The following is a 14,678-nucleotide window of genomic DNA, read 5'->3' on the forward strand; positions in this document are numbered from 1 at the left end:
GACCAGAGCACACCAGGCACTCCTGTCTTCCATTGCCTCCCGCAGTTTGGTCCAACTCATGTTGGTAGCTTCGAGAACACTATCCAACCATCCCTATGGCATAAACTCCCGAACCACTATCTCATTCAATGCATGTGGCGGGATGACTTCACAAATTTGTGGTCAGGAAAAACCCATGCCAAATTGCTGTCCTATGGGATCTCGCCCACTGAATTGCTCAAACTGGATCTAAATGCGGCAAAAAGGTCTATAAATCAAAGGCTGGATGATGCGGAGCTATACCAAAATTTCTTAGCTGGTGGTGGAGTCTGCTCGCCGTTAAATTTTGGCATAACCCCTATTTACCGTGCTCCGTCCTACTTAACATCGCTTACGGCCGCGTCTCACCGATATGCCTTCATTAAAGCTAGGTTCAATGTTTTTCCAACAAATGTGTTGAGACATAGATTTACTAAGGGCCAAGTCTCTTCAATGTGTGCTTGTGAAATTAAAACATCTGAATCTCTACATCATCTTATGTTTATCTCTACATCATGTTATGTTTATCTGCCCTATGTACAGTTCGGCTCGTGCTAGTATATTAAACTCTATAATCCAGCCTATGGCTGACAAACCAGTTGACCTACAGCTTGCCTGGGTTCTTCAAGATGATAATATGATGATCCTCATATTACTCTACAGGTTGCTAAATTCCTAACAGCCGTCCTCTCGTACAAGATACGGAATGGAATGTTAGCTGATTATTGATAGTTATAAGAATTTTCTATGATGACATCAGATATTGATTTTAGCGTAGTGCCTAAATTTTTAATCATAATCTTAAACTTTTCTTTTCAAATTGTTAATATTTGTCCTTGTGAGCTGTGAATTGTGTTATATTATTTGTGGCTTGTACGAGTCCCCTGTTTTATTTGTTTTGTTTTGTTGTGTTGTGTTTTATGATGGGCGTAAAGCCGAATAAACATCTTTGACTTTGACTGTCCAACCATCTCATCCTCTGTTGTCCCCTTCTTGTGCGCTCAAGAGGTGGCCAAATTATTGGAGCCTCAGCTTCACGATCTGTCCTTCCAGTGCACACCGCACTCACAGCTGATTTCCTTAAGAATGGATAGGTTTGATCTTCTTTCAGTCCATGGGACTCTCAAGAGTCTCCTCCAGCACCATAATTCAAAAACACCAATTCTTCGGCAACCAGCCTTCTTTATGGTCCAGCTCTCACTTCCATACATCCCTACTGGGAAAACCATAGCTTTAACTATACGTATCTTTGTCAGCAAGGTGATATCTCTGCTTTCTAAGATGCTGTCTAGGTTTGTCATTGCTTTTCTCCCAAGAAGCAGGCATCTTTTAATTTCGTGACTGCTGTCTCCTAAACATTTTTTTAGGAAAAAAGGACTGCTGATAACCTAGTTTTGCTTTCTTTGAATAAAATTGGACTTAGAAGGATGCTAGTTAAATCCAGGCACATGGGTGTAGCTAGGATTTATCTTGGGAGGGGGAGGCAGAGCCTCAGTTAGTTAAGTATGTTTTATTGATTTACTGCACCCATGTTTGAGGGACGCTGGTGGCGCTGTGGTCTAAACCACTGAGCTTCTTGGGCTTGCCGATCAGAAGGTTGGTGGTTCAAATCTCTGCAACGGGGTGAGCTCCCGTTGTTCAGTCCCTGCTGCTGCTGCCAACCTAGCAGTTCGAAAGCACATCAAAGCGCAAGTAGATAAATAGGTACTGCTCTGGCGGGAAGGTAAACGGCGTTTCTGTGTGCTGTTCTGGTTCGCCAGAAGCGGCTTAGTCATGCTGGCCACAATACCTGGAAGCTGTCTGCGGACAAACGCTGGCTCCCTCAGGCAGTAAAGCGAGATGAGCGCTGCAACCCCAGAGTCGTCTGCGACTGGACCTAACAGTCAGGGCCCCTTTACCTTTACCTTATGTCCATGTTTGGGTAACTGTGTTAAAAGGAATGGCTAAAGTAAATTATTATAAAACCAAGCTTGTCATATTTGGTAAGAAGGTTCCTAAGTCCAGGTGGCCATTAGATGGTCATACACACGAACAAGTACATATGTTTAAAAATCTAGGATTACTTATCATTGAAATCCCATCTGTTTGATGGTTTGGTTGGCATCCCTCTGTCTTGGGGGATACTAGAGGAGCGGGCCTTTGGGGGTAAAGTCAAACTATTGGAGAGTTACAGCGACTGCTGCAGTGCATAGCTACGGGGCCGGGGGCCGGGCGGGGGGGCTGGCTCACCAGGTTTCTTCCCCTGGGTGAAGCCTCCAGAGGGGCACAATTGAGGCTCCCATCCTGTGTGTGTAGACAAATGTGCATGGGATATGTGCCAAACTGGGTCTTTGACCCAGATGAAAGAAAGCCTAGTTTTGCCCCTACCTGTTGTGGCTGAACAGACCAGGAGAGCAGGGGTGAAACTAGGTTTTATGTCACCTGGGTCAAAGGCACTTGAACATGCATTTGCGCGCGCGCGCACGCACACACACACACACACACACACACACACACACACACACAGGCTGGGAGCCTCAATGGTGCTGCTCTGGAGGTTTTAACCCCGGCTAGACCACCCCACCCCACCCCACCCATACTGTAGCTATGGCACTGCATGAGAGACATGTTTTGTTGCAGCTGGAGCAGATGAAGACATCCGGTTGTGCTGCTGCAGATGCACCATTGAGTTTCTTCTCTCTGCGTTCCTCCCAGCAGTCATTTCTCCCTCTGGTCACTGCTGTGGATGCAAGACCTGACTGTCTGTCTCCAGGCACTGCAGTTGTCTTGCAAGGGATTGTGTCAGATTTGCAGACATCTTTGTAGCGCAGCATTGGACTGCCAACAAGCCTAGTGCTTGAACCCAGCTTCCTCGGGGTTCCTGCCATCTTCCCTTCTGCAGATACCCAAGGACATAACACAATCCCTGGCAGACAACCATGGTGCCAGCCAAGACAGAACACCCCTTATCACTGCTCATTGCTCTACTTCGTACTCTCAAATCAAGGACAACCACCCATGGCCCCATTATCTGGAGACGCTTCCTTTTCCACAGTTACGCAGGGCTTTTTGTTGAACTTAGGTTTCAGCAGATACCTTCAACATGCTTGGAGGAGAAACCTTGGAAATAGGACAAATGGAACAGAAATGCATCTATGGATGTAACCAGGTTGAGGACAACATGCACTATTTGTTGATTTGCACATTATATACGATGACCAGAAATGTTTTCAGATTAATCCCCCCTCAGATTAATCCCCTAAGGAAGTGATCATTGAACTCTTAGATGATAAATAACTACAAATTACACATCTGGTAGCCAAATTTGCTCTGGCAGCTAAGAAGCTTTGCTTCAGTTGTGTTAATGCATTGTGATTTCATAATTTTATGCTGTGAAATTTTACATTTATGTTGCCTGATTCTAGGTGAACGTCTTGCTTTTTGCCCTGTGGTGTTGTAAAGACCTACCGTATAGCTGCATACAATAAGTTTGACTGACTGATTGATCTACACATGCACACCACCCCCTGGGAGGAAGTCCCATTGAGTTAAACAGGATGCAAAGCACCCTATTAATTCTCACCACATTCTCCATCCTGGACATAGGCTAACTCAGGGGTCAGCAAACTTTTTTCAGCAGGGGGCCAGTCCACGGTCCCTCAGACCTTGTGAGGGGCCAGACTATATTTTTTTGGGGGGGGGGGAAATGAACGAATTCCTATGCCCCACAAATAACCCAGAGATGCATTTTAAATAAAAGGACACATTCTATTCATGTAAAAACATGCTGATTCCTGGACCGTCTGTGGGCCGGATTTAGAAGGCGATTGTGCCACATCTGGCCCCCGGGCCTTAGTTTGGGGACCCCTGGGCTAACTTCTGCATAAGCTTTGTGTAAGCAAATCGGGATTGAATGCTCAATAAGCAGGTTGGAGGAGCTCTGGAATAATCAACATGGGGGCCCTACATTGCAACCTTTTTTTTTTTTGCTAAGAACCCACTTGCTACAAACATAGCTCCATAAGAAAGTAGTCCATGAAGCCCAAGGCTGCGCCACACATGAGACAGATGGAGGCATATGCCTTGGGCAGCAGAATCCCACAGGAGGAGAGGGGGCCTGCCACCACCAGCGGAAAATGACCACAGAGAAGTGATGGCAGCAGCTACCAGTGAGATCTCTCAGAGCTTGCCTGAGATCTTGCTGTTGCTGCTACGGTACTTCTCACTCATCCCATGGAGGGGGAATGTCCCGCTGGTCTCCTGCTACTGCCACTAGAGAAACAAGGAGAAGCAACAATGGCTTCCAAGTTCCAGTGAGATCTTGTGGACTTCTTATGAGATCCCGCCAGCACTTGGACACTGAAGCCACATGCAACACCAGGTTTAGGGCGGTGTGGGCAGTTCCCCCGCACAGGGTGCAAAGTAATAATAGTAATCTTTTTTTAAAAAAAAGCCTATATTTATACTGGTACCTACGGAGAAGATCCAGTAAAAAAGCAACTGTACTAAAACAAATGATTGTGAAGATAAGAATATTGTGGTGTGTGTGCACCATATTTTTGTCTTCATTCAGGATGCCATATTACCCACACCCATCCCTGGTCAGTGAAGTGGTAGTGGCACCTTCCATTGTGCCTCAGGTGGTGAAAAGGGATGGGCCGCTCCTGAAAAGAAAACAACCAAAGGACAGTTTCGAAACAAAAAAAATAAAAAAATATTTCCAGTAGCACCTTAGAGACCAACTAAGTTTGTCATTGGTATGAGCTTTTGTGTGTATGCACACTTCTTCAGATACACTGAAACAGAAGTCACCAGTCCCTTATGTATAGTCAGAGGGTGGGGAGGGGTATTACTCAGAAGGGTGGTGGGAATGGGTGATTGGCTGATAGGAGTGGTTAACCTGTTGGTGACTGTTAACTACTGTTAACGACTGCAATTGGTCTTGCAAGAAAAAGCAAGGGGCGAGATGGCTAAAGAAAGCCTTATCATGTATAATGAGATAAGAATCCAATGTCCTTATTCAGACCAGGTCTCTCCATGGTTTTAAGCTTCGTAATGAGTTGCAATTCAGCAACTTCATTTAGACTTGTTCATTTAGTTTAAACTTCATTTAAACTTCATTAAACTTCATTAAACTTCATTTAGTTTGTTCATTTAGAGGAACTGCAGGGTGAGAGGCGTGGAAGTTTCTTTTGAGTTCTTCCCAGCATTTGTTGGCATGCATCTGTCTCAAGAGACAATGGAGTGTGCTTCTTGGGTGAAGTCAAACCACTGTGCTAGCAACACGGATGTGACCTCCCTGGGTCTCAAGCCTAGGCAGTGTGCATGGAAGTCCTAGGTTGCCAAGGCGACAGGACCCCGCTTTGGGCCTGGCTGATGTGGTCCAAAGGAAAGCAGAGCAATGTTTGGCGCCAGATTGGCTGTGGGGGTTGCCGGGAAGAGGCATACAAGATGCCATTTAAACATCTTAGGGCTGAAGTTTTCAACCTTTTTGTGTCCACGGCTCCCTTGACCAAGTACATTCTTTCTGTGGCACCCCTGTGGGGTTCAGGAGCCCAGTTATGTCACCCCTTGCCTGCAGAGCTTGCAGCATCTCAGCCTTTTTCAAACACCCTCCCTTGTGGAGGGTTCCCTCAGCCTCCTCTCCTCTCCCCTTTCCTTGGGAGTCCTCTGCCCCTGGTCTCTGAGCTGCCCCACCCCCACCCCAAAGAGAGGTGCCTCCTCACACTGCCCCACAGGGGTCTGGGACTTTTCTGTCCAATCCCAACAGCAAGGACTGGTAGGCTGGTGGGCTGGGCTCCATTGCCCGCTTGCTTGCTTACTCCGAGGCTACCTCAGCTCCTGGCAACCAGCACCAACCCCAGAGGCACCATTCACATGTGAGCTTGTAGCCAGGGCTGCTGCAACAGCTGTGCTAGAGACATGAGAGGGCATCAGAGGAGGGAGGGAAGGAAGGAAAGAGGGATAGAGGCCAGTGTTTTCTGCGACACCCATGACCATCATTCAAGACACCCCAGGCTGCCATGGCACACTGGTTGAAAACCACTGTCTTAGGGACTCCACTCCGGATTTGTGTAGGGTTTACTCTTTTGCCTTTTCTTCTCCCAAATATATCCCACAAGGCAACAAGTTTTAGGATCAGAGTTTTCCTTCTCCTAGATGGATTCCCTTCCCAGGTTGACAAGCCCTATCTGCCCCTCACTTCCCTCTACAGCATATGCAGAAACCACTTTCTTGACCATTGGTCACAGCCCCTCAGCCCTTTACGTGCAGGGAAGTCCCTGAGGGAACTCGCCGAGGGTTTGAGACCCATTTACTACCCTCACCTGGTTTAGCTGGTTAGTCGAAGCTGTTGTGGCTGCTTTCACATGTTGATAGCTTCTAAGAGCCACAGGTGAGAGCTGAGTGCAGGGTGGGGAGTGAGATATTCACTCTCCAGTCATTAAATGCTTCTTCTCTTCAGCAGCCCCACAACCAGTCAGTGGTGGCCATGGGGCAGGGGGGGGAGTGCTGTGGGGTAGGTAGGTAGGTTTTCACCATTTTGCCGGGGGGGGGGGCTTATAAAAACCAATTCCATTATTATTTTATTACTCAATACACTTGAATCCCCTTCCAGGCTTTCTTCCTAGTTGGGATCCAGCTAAGGCAGCCCTTGACCTCTGCCTACAAAGAGATGACGCAAGGAGAAAAGGAGATTGCAGCAGGAACAGAGATGCAAGCTGAAGCCAGCGGTTATTGTTATGACTGCTTTAAGTCATCTGTATCAGCTGTGGTTCCGGCTGCTTTGCCCAAGGTAAAGAACGGCTATACCCCTGAAAGACTCTTTGCACACATATTCGAAACCCCAGGAGCAGGCCCAGAAGCAAAGCAGGTGACCATGCTAAGGCCTGGCCTGGAGGAAAAGCACAGATCTCTCCCCCCCCCCCCAATACATTTTATTAGTTTTACAAATTAAAAATACAAATAAACACACATCAATAAAGTTATACTATATGTGGAGATTCTCTGAATCTCGCAACTTCCCCCCAGCTCGTCCATGGAGTCTTGTTTTAAACATCTATAACTGCATATTAGTCCATACTCCATTTTTTATATCAACCATATTATCCGTAATGGTTTTTACACTACAAGTGAGTCAAAATCCTGCTCTTGTTTCCATCTGCTTGCAGTAGTCTCTTAGATAACTTATAATTCCCCCCCCATTCTTTTATAAAGTTTTTACCCTCTTGGTTTCTGAGTTTTCCAGTCAGCTTTGCCATCTCAGCATAGTCCATTAACTTGATTTGCCATTCTTCTCTGGTAGGGACTGTCATCTTTCCAACTCTGGGCCAATAACATCCACACGGCTGTTGTTCCATACACAGGGGCAGAGGAAGGGGTGTGTGGTAGGGGTGGTACTCCCTAGGTGTTACCACTCCGGGGGTGTGTGTGTGTGACAAAATGCTGTGCGGCACTCACCATGGGGCCTGCAGCGCACCTGAGCCACGTGTCTCTCCTGGGAGAGATGCAGTGGCTTGGGTGCACGCAGGCTCCCCACCCCCCAAACGGTCCGCCTGCTGCCTCCCCCCCCTCCAGCTGTAGGGTGGCTGAGTGGGAGGAGGCAGGTAGACTCCTTGGAGGCCCCACGGAGCATCCGGCCTGGTTCACCCCGCCCCTGTGCACATGTGCCACCCCAGGCACCCAATTGGCTTGCTCTGCCACTGTTCATATAGTACATGAAATGTCTTTTCTTCTCCTTCAGAATGTCGGTACCTGTAATTCCTAATAAAAAAACCCTTCTGGTTTAAAAAGCACATATCTTAGCCCCAGCTGAGATGGTGATGGTGTGCTTGTGGCACAACCCCACCTGGTTCCAGAGACACTGGACCCGCTCCCAGGCTTAACTATTGGTATCAATAGCTTTCCAAGGGTAGCTGGGAGCTGCCATGCTTAATTTCCCCATGATGCTCTGGAGCAGAAGCATAACTAGGTTCCTTTGCACCCTTGGCAAGGAGCTGTACTAGTGCCTCCAAAGCCAGGAGAGCCACAAAACATAAACTCAGCTTTTAGTTGCCTTTTCTGCTCCTCCGGTGACTTCTTCCTCGGCCACTGGGTTTGGGTCTGCTCTGCTTTGCCTCCCCTCCTCCTCCTCCTCCTCCTCCTCCTCCTCCTCCTCCTCCTCCTCCTCCTCCTCCTCCTCTGCCTCCATTGGTCTGCCTGCCTGCCTGCCTACCTGCCTGCCTGCCTGCCTTCCTCCCAGCCAGCCACAGCTGGAGTGGAGACGCACAGTTTTTGCACCCCCTAAGCCAGCAACCTTGGCAAGGGCCAACCTGGACAGCTCCTAGGATTGCAAAGCACCCATGCCTCTGGAAGAAACTAGACTTTAGGGATATTAAACTGGAGGCTCACAGACCCAGCTGCCTAAGGTGGAGGGTCTCAGACAGGGCTCAGGGCTGGTGGGAACTGGTGGGACATTGCACCTCTGGCAGTGGGCCTGGGAGGCCAGGTGCTCATGCCAGGCAAGAGCCAGCCTGGTGACAGCCACTCGGTGGATTGATCTAGTAGTGCATGTGGCAGCCATATTTTGCACCAATGCCAACAGTTGAGAACACAAGACCAAAGCCTTGTGTTTCCCAAGGCATTAGAAATACCAATGTTGCAATCACATTGCTGCTGCTTTTTCGTTTGCCTAACCAAGAACAGGTATGACAAGGTGTCTCTTAAAATTAGCATGAGGCAAGTAAACAAGGGCATTTACAAGCACCCTCTTCTTATCAATAAATTTGGATATGGATCTCCTTCCTCTTTTTCCACAACACCGGTTGTTCTAGTTTAGCTAAATGGCTTTCTCTAGCACCAAGAAATTCACCTTTCTTATCTCTTTGGTTTATTTCTTTACTTGCCGATTTATATATTCACCTAAAAGACTCTCAGGGCAGCTTGCAAAAGCCACTACCAATGCTATCTCTGCCCTCAGGCTTGCAGTCTGAAGAAAAAGGCATGACACATGAGGAAAAAGGAATGGGAAGGAGGTGGGAAAAGCAAGCACAAGTTCACAGTGGTTACAATACAGGTGTGAACTGGCATTCAGGTGGTATCTTTTTAAATACTTTATACTGTAAAACAGCCCTGTAATCTTCAGATGAAGGGCAATATATAAATTCCCTCACACCATGGGTGCCAACTTTTATTAGGAGGAGCAGGTAAGACATGCCCTGCATAATTGATCACATGATGCAGTGCACACACACCATTTCAATGGCAATACCCTTCAACTTTTTTGGGGGGGAGGGGAATGCTGCTGAGAAAGACACAGCTGCCCAGGTGCCCTGCGAGCCCAGTGGCACTCACAAAAGCAGTTTTGGGGTGGCACATCCCTGTTGTGTTGTTCTCAGCTGCCCTCCTACAACAGCTCATGATGCCCTGTGAGCCCAGCACCATTTTTGCAAGTCTTGCAAAGCAACACTGGGCTTGCAGGATGCCGTGAGTGTGCCCTTCAAAGCTGGCCGGCCGATGGGGTCATAGCAGCGGTGCACCCTGCCCCACAACTGTGCGCACCCAGGCACACACATGCCAACCCCAGGCACTGGCAGTGGTTCTCAAGCTTCCCCCACCCTCTGGGCCACACTTTCAGAATAAAAAATTGCTCTCACCAAATTTTTAATTGATAAAGAAATACATTTGAAAACAAAAAGAAAAGATTTATAACACAGAACACAACTACTTTATAATATGATCCTGGGACACCCAGAAAGCATAAAACAGTGCAGTTACATAAGAACACTCCCAAAGTATAATGAATAAACAAGCCTCTTACATATGTACCTTAAGTGTGTATACAAACTCAATGGGATGCTTGCTTTTGCCAGGTAACCTCATTTATATACCAGGTCCAATTTTAGACTAACGAACTCTCATCTCTTCATCAACACAGAGAAAAGCCTTTCTCTTTTCTGATCTTTCATATTTGTCGGAGTTGAAAATCCCTGTTCACAACAATATGGCATGGAGAACTGCAGAAGAATAGCCAATGCTCTTGAAGAGATGGGTGGATACTGTTTCTGTTTGTATATCCAATAAAATTAGATTGATACTGTACTATGATACACTTTACTGAACTGTTTAAATGTTTCTTTGATTGTCCTTGATTCTTCCCAGCGCACTTGCCACCCTCTCCTGCCACACATGTAAAAGCCATAATCATGCATTAATGAAACTTAAGCATGCTGGTTATATGAGACTCATCCATTGCAATTATTTGTATGTATATATGTATGTATATAGTTTTAATTCTATTAACTTTTAATTGCTTTTTAATGATAGCTTTTTCTACGCTTGAGTTCTGTCAGGGGAAAAGGTGGAGATAAATAAATAAATAAATAAATAAATAAATAAATAAATAAGATAATAAAAAGATAAATATAAAAAGATAATAAAAATAATGCCCCCTGTAATGCCCTCTTCACAGGGTATTTTCCCCTGTGATCTCCAACCTCAACAACTTTGACTTCCTAAAAAAAGTTCAACAACTTTGGCTGCAGCACGCAACAAAAACCCTGGCTATACCCAGGGTTATACGCCCGCTCCCTCGGCCAATAAAGCGAGATGAGCGCCACAACCCCAGAGTCATCCGCTACTGGACCTAATGGTCAGGGGTCCCTTTACCTTTACCATTAGATGCCATGAAATAATGTGAAAAATAGTCTGAGTCTTAAAATTATTGTTGCAATTCTAGTTCCATAATTTAACAAAAGGAGAAGAACTTGCACAAATGTTCACCATGAAAGAATTAATTAATTCAAGATTGTAAAACAAAGGTAGACAAAATAAAAGATTCACACTGAAGGCTGCACACTTTACTGTGTCTATTTATTATCACTATCATTATCATGTATTAACCAACCTTCATCCAAGGGTCACAGAGCAAACTACAAAATAAAAGCACAACAATGGATAACATAGTTGTTATGTACTGAGCTGAATCCTAGAACAATAGGATTCAGAAACAGCGGGAGCTACCCAATCCAACTCCAGGTGGAAGTGAATCCGCAACCTGATTGGCCTGCTGGAGCAGCCAATCAGGCGGCTGGCAGAAGTGAATCTGCTACCTGATTGGCCTGTAGGAGCAGCCAATCAGGCTGCAGGCAGAAGTCAATCCACAATATAATTGGCCCACAGGTGTAGCCCTGAAGTAGCCAATCACGCAAGGCCCATTGTGTAAATAATGTATATAAGCAGATGGTTTTGGGAAAAGAGCCATTCTTCTTCTCCTCTTCTCCTTGATGACTATGAGCTGAATAAAGAGCATGAAATTCACTCTCGACTCCGAGTACATTTCAATAGTGGTGTGATGTGTCAGTGTGTCTGGCTATTAACCATAACATTGGTGGTTTGAGCCCACCCAGGGATGGCTGTGGGCAGGATTCTTGCATTGCAGGGCCTTCGACTAGATGACTCTTGGGGTCCCTTCCAACTCTATTATTCTTTGAAACAAAAGAATGACACACACACACACACACACATACACCCCAACACATTAAAAAACAACAACCATGGATTGTTTAAATAGCCAAAAGCCTGGGAGAAGAGGAATATTTTCACCTGGTAGCTAAATGCATGTAATGAAGATTCCACAAACACGGAGGTGATGCTGTTCTCTTGCTGCCACCTTCCCGGGTGTCTCACGGATGGGGCATACAAAAAAGAGCCTCAGGTGTTAGTCACAGGGTCCAGGTTGGTTCATATGGAGAGAGGCAGTCCTTGAGGTATTGCAGTCCTGAACAATTTAAGTCCTCATAGGTCAAAACCAGCACTTTGAATCAAGCATGCTCCCTTGCCCCTGTAAGAGCAGGTGCCCAGTGCTCTGGTAACCTCAAAGTTAGATTACTGTGATGTGTTAGAGGTGAAGTTGCCCCTGAAGATGGTTTGGAAACTTCAACTGGTGCAGAATTTGGTGGCCAGGTTGTTCCAGGACCAAAATACAAGACAGATTTTACATATGTATATAGTTTTAATTCTATTAACATTTAATTGCTTTTTAATGATAGCTTTTTCTATGCTTGAGTTCCATCAGGGGGAAAGGTGGAGTCTAATAAATAAATAAATAAATAAATAAATAAGAAAGATAGTAATAAAATATATAATAATGCCCCCTGTAATGTCCTCTTCACGGGGTATTTTCCCCTGTGATCTCCAAGCTCAAGAACTTTGATTTCCTAAAAAAAAGTTCAACAACTTTGACTGCCCCCCCCCACAAAATACTGGCTATACTTCACATAGTGAAAGACAGCCATAGCCACATGTTTATTTTGTCACAACAAGAGTAAAGGTAACTATGTTAACACTTTAAGGTAAAGGTAAAGGGACCCCTGACCGTTAGGTCCAGTCGTGGACGACTCTTGGGGTTGCAGCGCTCATCTCGCTTTATTGGCCGAGGGAGCGGGCGTACAGTCATGTGACCAGCATGACTAAGCTGCTTCTGGTGAACCAGATCAGGGCACAGAAACGCCGTTTACCTTCCCGCCAGAGCAGTACCTATTTATCTACTTGGACGTGCTTTCGAACTGCTAGGTTGGCAGGAGCAGGGACCGAGCAACGGGAGCTCACCCCATTGCAGGGATTCGAACCGCCAACCTTCTGATCGGCAAACCCTAGGCTCCGAAGAATTCTAAAATCTGTATTAGAGCAATGCCTTTATTGTTGTTGTTTAGTCTTGTAGTCATTTCTAACACTTTGTGACCCCATAGACCAGAGCACGCCTGTCTTCCACTGCCTCCCGCAGTTTGGTCAAACTCATGTTAGTAGCTTCCAGAACACTGTCCAATCATCTCATCCTCTGTCGTTCCCTTCTCCTTGTGCCCTCAATCTTTCCCAAAATCAGGTTTTTTTTTTCCAGGAAGTCTTCTCTTCTCATGAGGTGGCCAAAGTATTAGAGCCTCAGCTTCAGGATCTGTCCTTCCAGTGCACATTCAGGGCTGATTTGCTTAAGAATGGATAGGTTTGATCTTCTTGCAGTCCATGGGACTCTCAAGAGTCTCCTCCAGCACCATAATTCAAAAGCATCAATTCTTTGGTGATCAGCCTTCTTTATGGTCCAGCTCTCACTTCCATACATCACTACTGGGAAAACCATAGCTTTAACTATACAGACCTTTGGCAGCAAGGTGATGTCTCTGCTTTTTAAGATGCTGTCTAGGTTTGTCCTTGCTTTTCTCCCAAGAAGCAGGCGTCTTTTAATTTCGTGACTGCTGTCACCATCTGCAGTGATCATGGAGCCCAAGAAAGTAAAATCTCTCACTGCCTCCATTTCTTCCCCTTCTATTTGCCAGGAGGTTATGGGACCAGTGGCCATGATCTTAGTTTTTTGATGTTGAGCTTCAGACCATATTTTGCACTCTTTTCTTTCACCCTCATTAAGAGGTTATTTATTTCCTCCTCACTTTCTGCCATCAACGTTGTGTCATTTCCATATCTGAACTTGTTGATATTTCTTCCGGCAATCTTAATTCCGGCTTGGGATTCATCCAGTCCAGCCTTTCACATGATGAATTCTGCATATAAGTTAAATACTGTAAGCAGGGAGACAATATACAGCCTTGTTATACCCCTTTCCCAATTTTGAACCACTCAGTTGTTCCATATCCAGTTCTAACTGTAGCTTCTTGTCCCACATAGAGATTTCTCAGGAGACAGATGAGGTGATCAGACACTCCCATTTCTTTAAGAACCTGCCATAGTTTGCTGTGGTCAAAAACAGTCAAAGGCTTTTGCATAGTCAATGAAGCAGAAATAAATGCAGCGCATATTTGCAATTTGGTCTCTGATTCCTCTGCCCCTTTGAAATCCAGCTCGCACTTCTGGGAGTTCTTGGTCCACATACTGCTTAAGCCTGCCTTGTAGAATTTTAAGCATAACCTTGCTAGCGTGGGAAATGAGCGTAATTGTGCAGTAGTTGGAGCATTCTTTGGCACTGCCCTTCTTTGGGATTGGGATGTAGACTGATCTTCTCCAATCCTCTGGCCACTGCTGAGTTTTCCAAACTTGCTGGCATGTTGAGTGTAGCACCTTAACAGCATTCAGGTGTAAATGCCATGAAATAGTGTGAAACATAGTCTTAAAATTATTGTTGCAATTCTAGTTCCATCTTTTACCATAAGGGGGAGTGCTTGCACAAATATTCACCATGGAAGAGTGCCTTCCATCAGATTGGACTGGTGGCCCAGCTATGCCCCTATCTGGACAGGGATAGCATAACTACTTTTGTCTATGCTCTGGTAACCTCTAAATTAGATTACCCCCCCCCCCCCAAAAATATAGTCTGAGGGAAGGTGGACCAGCCCACGGCTGAAAAAGCTTGCTGGGCCCAGTGTTAGAGGTAAAGCTGCCTCTGAAGACAGTTCAAAAACTTAAGCTGGTGCAGAATTTGGTAACCAGGTTGTTCCAGTCATGGTTTATTTCTTAAGAGGAATTCCAATTCACATACTGAGCAAATACTTTCACAAAATTAAATCTTGCCTTTGGGGCTCTTCAGTTCCAAGAATATCTATTCAAAAAAATGCAAATATTGATAAAGGAAGGAGGATTTGGGATCCCAGACTTAGAATTGTATCGCCAAGCATATCTACTGTCAGGTACACAATTCTGGAGACCCATAACTGAAAACAACAGTCCAAATTGGGCTACTCTGGAATATTCCTATGTAG

This window comes from Zootoca vivipara, chromosome Z (assembly GCF_963506605.1).
Source record: "Zootoca vivipara chromosome Z, rZooViv1.1, whole genome shotgun sequence".
NCBI lineage: Eukaryota > Metazoa > Chordata > Lepidosauria > Squamata > Lacertidae > Zootoca > Zootoca vivipara.